Consider the following 6,440-nt stretch of genomic DNA (forward strand, 5'->3'; position numbering starts at 1 on the left):
TCACTGGAACCCAGCCGACACTCAGTGAATGAAGATATGTTAGAAAGAAGTACACCACCATACCGACTAACAAAAACATAATAGCCCACCTTCCTAAACATGTATAGATAGCCTTATGTTAAAATGTCCCCTGAGAGGCAGAACAAGTAAGTTCCCAGAGTACAGAATCAAAGGTCAGGCCTTGCAGGAGTTCTAATCACTTATAGCCTTGTGACTTTGGGTCATCACTTAATATCTTTGGGATTCAGTTTCCTGCTGTGAGGATTCAATAAGAGGTAAAGAATATTCAAGGCTCAAAGCCATACAGAGAAAAGCTTTACCCAGATGGCACCAACTCCAAATCTTTCAGGGGAAGCAAAACAGAAACCTCTTATTTCTAACATATATTTGAATTCTTTAAATCTAGGAATTCAAATTTTTATGGAACAAAACACTTTAGGAAAACAGAAGACTCAAAACCTATCTCTACTTATTAACAGAGTACTTCTGTGCACTATTCAAAGACCAGAAGACAAGTCAGAAGGCCCTCTCCTTGAACAACTCACAACCCAGAGCAGAGGGAGGGGCAAACTCACATGATGTACTGTCATGACAGGGTCCAACACTCCTAAAAAAACGACAAACTTGGGAGGAAAAAAACAAACAAACAAACCAAAAACCCCATATCAAGTGCTCTGGGTGCAGGGTGGGCAACACCAGTGGCAATGAAAGGCTGGGCCATGAGAGGAGCACAGCAGCACCAAACGGGATAAGCGAGGAAGAAGCAACAGCACAAAGACCCATGGGACAGAGCCCAGCTCATCACCAGAGCCGCAGCAGCTAAACAATGAGATCTCAGTACAGCCACAAAGGAATAACCAACAAAGATGCCAGAAAAACATGCAGGGGCCACATGCTACACTCAAGAGCTAGAACTTCCTCTATGGGGGAACAGTAAGGCACCAAGGACACATTATTGACTGATAGGTAAGATCAGAACTTCCGTTTGGAAGAAACAGATAGATGAGAAACTAGGCCCACCTTCTCTTTCACCAGTTCACAGGGAGATAAAAATGGGGCCTAATCCACCCAATCTTTCAAATTATGAATACCAGAATCACCTGGGTTAAATCTGATCTGTTCTCTTATTTTGAGCCCTATGCTTACCAGAGCCCATCAATGCCACTTCAGCCCCACTTCTTACATCTACCCACTCTTCCTACTCCTACATCCTGTGCCTTGGAGGGCCACCATTCTCAAGCACTGGGCCATGAGCTTCTTCTCTGACATGTGTTACCTGCCCACGGCCCTCCGCCTTTCCAACTTCACAGCAAGGCACATGCTCATATCACTCCCCTTCACCCACACGCTTGAGACATATTATATCCCCGACATCTAAGAACTGAGGGTCCATTCACTCAAACAATCACTGATAGTCCCTGAGGCACTGTTTCAGGCACTTGGGGTTACGACAGTAATCAAAGCCAGAAGGAAAAGTCCTCACCCGTACAGACATCTCAATGTAGTCAGGTAGATGAAAAAATAAGTAAAACACACTAAATGTCAAAGGATAAGTGCTATGGAGGAAAAGCTAAAGCAGATGGGGAGTGCCAGGTGGCAACAGGGTCTTTTAAATCAGTGGTCAGGGAAAGTGCCTGGGAAGAAGTTTGAGCAAAGACCTAAAAGCAGGCAAGGAGCAAGCAATACAGATGTCCAGGGAAGAACACTCCAGGCAGAGGAAAGAGCAAGTGCAGCAGTCTGAGGCCTGAAGCATGGCTACGGTCCTTGAGATGGGCAAGAAGCCAGGGTGCCTGTAGCAGAGTGAGAATGGACAGTGGGCAAAGGTGGGTGAAGCAACCACAAATTGCTCAAGGCATAATTATGAGAGCCTCTCAAAACAGACAAGGACTTGGGTGGCTTTCTAGGAGTGAGGTCCAAGCTGAGAGTTGACTGAGAGGCAGTTAACAGGAAAAGCCAACTGGGCCCACATATACATGGAGGGGGTGATGAGTTGGGGGAAAGGGGTGGCAAACACTGATCAGGCAAACGTCCAAAAGTACAGCAGCAAGAGAAGTGCTAAAGGGAGAAATAGGAAGTGCAGTTAGAGTTAGAAAGCCAGGGGGACATTGGTCTTGAACCCCGAAGTGCAATGGAGATCCCTGAAAAGTGGGGGATGTATGATCATGTATGCATGATCATGTATGCATTTTGGAAAGTCCTGGCAGGATGTAGAGATCTGACTGAGGGTAGTAAAACTGGAGTCAGAAACATACTTTCTAATCTGTTGGCCGCCAGCATACAGCAGCAAAAACATACGTGAAAAATTAACTGAAACCCGAAGACACTGCTGATATAAATACATCCTTTAACAGCATAATAGACTTAATTTGTATCATCAACTCTTTCAAAGACAGCTTAAAAATGGAGGTCCCAACTCCTTCCAGTAATAAACATTGTTTCTCTATATACCTGCCAGGGAAGTCTCACTACTGAGGTTTTTGAGCTATAAGCCAGCACTCAGCTTAACCAACACTTTGCAAACTCTATACTTGTCTGTTTTGTTGAAACCATTTAAGTATTACAGAAATAAGATGATTTGAGAATTATATGTAGCCATTTGCTTTTTGGAAGGCAGTCTCAAGGACAAAACTACTTTGTGGTCTGTCTTGATTCTTTTACCTAGCAATCCAAATTTCATCAAATCAATCAGCTCCTTCAAAAGCTATACTGCAACCAAGAGACAAATGCAAAATGCTGACAAGTCCCTGGGGTAACCAATGTTAAGTCTTTTTCTCCCCCAAGAGCTTCGCGTAAACAACCATTCCTGATAAAGAAATTAACAAATCATATAAAGACAGTGGTGAAGTACCAGCCTAACCCTCCTTTCACATCACCTCTAGCTTTTGTATTTCATACACTTTATATTCTTTTTACCTTGCCCAGCAATACAGTGAGGTACAGTAAAAACATCGCTGCTTACTTCATTTTGGTGGTCGGGAGAGGTCTCTTCTATTACTCATTATACTTACACATTTGCAATGTTTCATCATTAACTTTTTTTTTTTAAGATTTTATTTATTTATTTGACAAATAGAGATCACAAGTAGGCAGAGAGGCAGGCAGAGAGAGAGGAAGGGAAGCAGGCTCCCCGCTGAGCAGAGAGCCCCATGTGGGGCTCGATCCCAGAACCCTGAGATCATGACCAGAGCTGAAGGCAGAGGCTTTAACCCACTGAGCCACCCAGGTGCCCCTCATCATTAACTTTTTATTTAACATTTGAGTTAGCTATGATGAGGAAAGGAAAAGGGAACAGCCCTGCTTGGCAAACATGGTCTTGGCTCCCCAATTAAAGCAGGATGCTTGGGGGGTGCCTGAGTGGCTCAGCCACTGCTTTCGGTTGGGGTCATGATCCTGGGATCGAGTCCCGCATCGGGCTCTCTGCTCAGCAGGGAGCCTGCTTCCCTCTCTCTCTCTCTCTCTCTCTCTCTGCCTGCCTCTCTGTCTGCTTGTGATCTCTCTCTGTCAAATAAATAAATAAAATCTTAAAAAAAAAAAAAGCAGGATGATTGGGACGCCTGGGTGGCCTCAGTCAGTTAATCGTCTGCCTTCAACTGGCAGGGTTGACCTTAGGCCAGCCCCTTATTTTCCATACTCAGCTTCTTCCAGAGGATCCCTTTCTGCTCCAACATGACTTACAAAAAGGCAAACAGGCCAGATGCTGACATTAAAATGGGTTGTTTGTTTATCCTAAGTCATATGCCCATTTATTCAGCATTTACTGAGTGCTGCCATGAGAAGGTACCAACAGAGCCTGGGCTACCCAAGGCTAGGGGAGTCCTATCTCCCAATGGCTCATCCAACAGAGAGAAAGGTCACATATGGCCATTAAAAGGCTAGGTACTCTGTACTCCAAAACACGGAGAAGCAGTGCTCCACATCAACCAACAGTCCACGCAAAAGGTCTGAAGTCAGGACAGGGCACCACATATTTGGGGACCAAAGACACAGTTACTAAAGTCCACCAGAAGAGAAAAGTGAGGCTCAGGAAACTAAGATGCTTACCCAAAACTGCATACATTCTCAGGCAAGCGGGAGCAACAGCAACAACCGTGTACACCAGAAGATGGGAGTGTAAAGCTCGTATTTTCAGTTCCCGCTGGTTAAAGTGTTAACTTAGAAAGGTTATTTGCCCCAATTGAAAAGGGGCAGAGTGATAAACTTCAGCATCATCTTAGCACATTCTTTTACACGCGCTTGGTGGCAAAAAACCCTATCTCAGGCGGCTCACATTTTATTGGCGTCCATCCTCTCCCAGCACTCCTCAGGAAGTCTATCCCACCTACTCTCACATGTTTTACACTGAAGCGTCAAGCCATAAAAAAGGAAGTAACTAATTAGTTTACATTCCGCTATAGGAGTAAACTTGTAAAAGCTGGGACTACTTAGGGGAGGAAAGGACATCCGAGTAGGTGGGAGGCCCAACCCACTCTTCCTTCACTACAGCCACAGAGCCTCTCCTTTCTGACATCTAGTTCCTGCCGTTCCGACTTACTCTTCATTGGGTTCCTCACAGTTCAGCAGGTACTCGCTGTCTTAACAGTTCCACATAAATTACTTGCCAAAAAAGTGTAAGCTGCTGCAGCAGGCGGCCTGCTCACCTTACTGTTGCACTCTAGTGTTTCCACGAATGGCGCGCGCACACACACGAATACACAGCCCCTCATTCTTCAAAATTCAGTTATAAATTGAACACTCCCTGCTGCAGTCCGGGGCCAGCCTAATTGGGGGTAATGCAGGGGGGTGGGGGAGCGTATTTTGTACCGAACAGATCAGAGCTCTACACAAAAGCTCTCTCAAACTCACAACCACGCAGTAAGCCCTCACTTCACCAACCACTAGCCCCAAACTGAAGGCTGCTGGGCGTCTGAGAAAATGGAAGAAAAGGAAAGGAAATGACTCAAAGTAATCGTGCTTCAGGCATGAGTCCTGCTCACTTCCAGCGGATAGCTGAGATCTGAACTATGGCCGGCTGTGGGGAGAAGAGCACACGCCAGGCACACGAGGAGAGGGCGGTGCGCGCAGGGCTCGCTCCCCGCGCCTTATTGTCTGGAGTCGAGGTTCTCCAGGAGTGTTGTTCTCTTCCCACCTCAATATGGAACTAGGACATTTCAAACATTTGAAGAAAGGAAAGTGAAGGTCCCAGCCGCATAAATGGGGCGGCTTCTTACCTAACATCTCCATAACCTTATTTAAAAATACAGAAAACGCAGTCAGGAGCGTGGGTGCTGTGGGTGCGCGGTGCCTCCGGGACGGATTTCAGCTGTTGGGCGATGAAGGAGCCTCGGTGTGTAACTCATTTAAAAGTCGGGCCCGGAAAACCCAAGCGTGGGCTGTCAGCGCTGCACAAGTTCGCTAACGGAGACCCGAGTCCACGCCTTAGCGAGCTGGCCTCTCTCCCCAGGTGCGGCTAGCCCAGCACGCACCCCCCGGGGCCGACCCGCGGCGGAAGGGCGGCCGCGATACTAAGTTTCCACCCGAATGTCAAAGCCGGGGCCACTCCCGTCCTGAGCGCGGAGCGGGAGCCGGCCAACCCCGCGGCAGGCCCACAGCCGTTCCCCCGAAACTCAAGCCCCGCATTCTGGAAATGCTGAGGTTCCCAACCGCCCTTCTCGTGAGTGGGGCCGAGCCAGCCGTGCGGCCGGGGGGACGCGTCTGTGCGCGTCCTGAGGCCTCGGGGCTCCGCGGCGGCGCCGGGGGCCTGGGCAGCGCGCGCCCACAGCCCCCGACGGGGTCCCCACGCCCGGCCCGCGCCTCCACCTGCCAAGGCCCGGCCCGGCTCCCGGGCGCCCGCGCTGACCAACGGCCCGCGTCCCTGAGTGTCACCCGCGGACCCACCGCAGACAAAAAAAAGCGCCTCCGCGCCGACCCGGCGCGCCCCTCCCACCGCCGGCCCCGACCCGGGCCAGCGCCTCACAAAGGCCGGCCCGGCTCGCTCGGCGCCGCCGCGAACAAAGGCCGCCCGGCCCGCAGGCCGGCACAGGTGCAGCCGCCGGCGGCCGGGCCCAACATGGCCGCGGCCGCCCGACGCCCGGCCCCGTTAGCCGCGGCCGCCCCCGCCCCGCCGGCCTCCCTGGTCCTCCTGCCCCCCCCCCACGCCCGGCCCCGCGAGCCCTCGGCCCGGCGGCCCCTCAGCGCCTCAGCCCCTCGGGCCCCCCGGGCCCCCGGGCCCCTCAGCCCCTCAGGCCCGCGGCGGCGGTTGGGCCGGCGGCTCCAGTGACCTGTTGTGCGTCGCATCCTCCGGCGGCGGCTCTCCCGGCGCGGCGGCTCCGGCGGCGGCGGGCCGGGGAGGGGGCCGGGGCCGCGGGGGAGGGAGGGCCGAGGGAGGGGAGGGGGCGGCGGCGGCGGCGGGCGCAGCGCGGCCAGGCCGAGGCTCTCCGCGCGCGGCGCCGACCCCGCCCCCG

The 6,440-nt window shown here is 51.6% G+C and overlaps 1 protein-coding gene across 2 annotated transcripts in view; it reads right to left on the reverse strand.

Moving 5' to 3' along the window:
- The window catches only part of LOC111149264 (nuclear receptor binding SET domain protein 2), a 93,071-nt gene extending 86,756 nt beyond the window's left edge, over window positions 1-6,315 (reverse strand). For both annotated transcript variants that reach the window (XM_022506229.1, XM_022506230.1), the window contains exon 1: window positions 6,258-6,315. The gene's annotated coding sequence lies outside the window, so the exon portion shown is untranslated. The remainder of the gene's footprint in view (window positions 1-6,257) is intronic.
- Window positions 6,316-6,440: the final 125 nt, after the last annotated feature.

Source organism: Enhydra lutris, unplaced genomic scaffold (genome assembly GCF_002288905.1).
Source record: "Enhydra lutris kenyoni isolate GAN:26980312 unplaced genomic scaffold, ASM228890v2 scaffoldscaffold21, whole genome shotgun sequence".
In the NCBI taxonomy this organism is placed as follows: domain Eukaryota; kingdom Metazoa; phylum Chordata; class Mammalia; order Carnivora; family Mustelidae; genus Enhydra; species Enhydra lutris.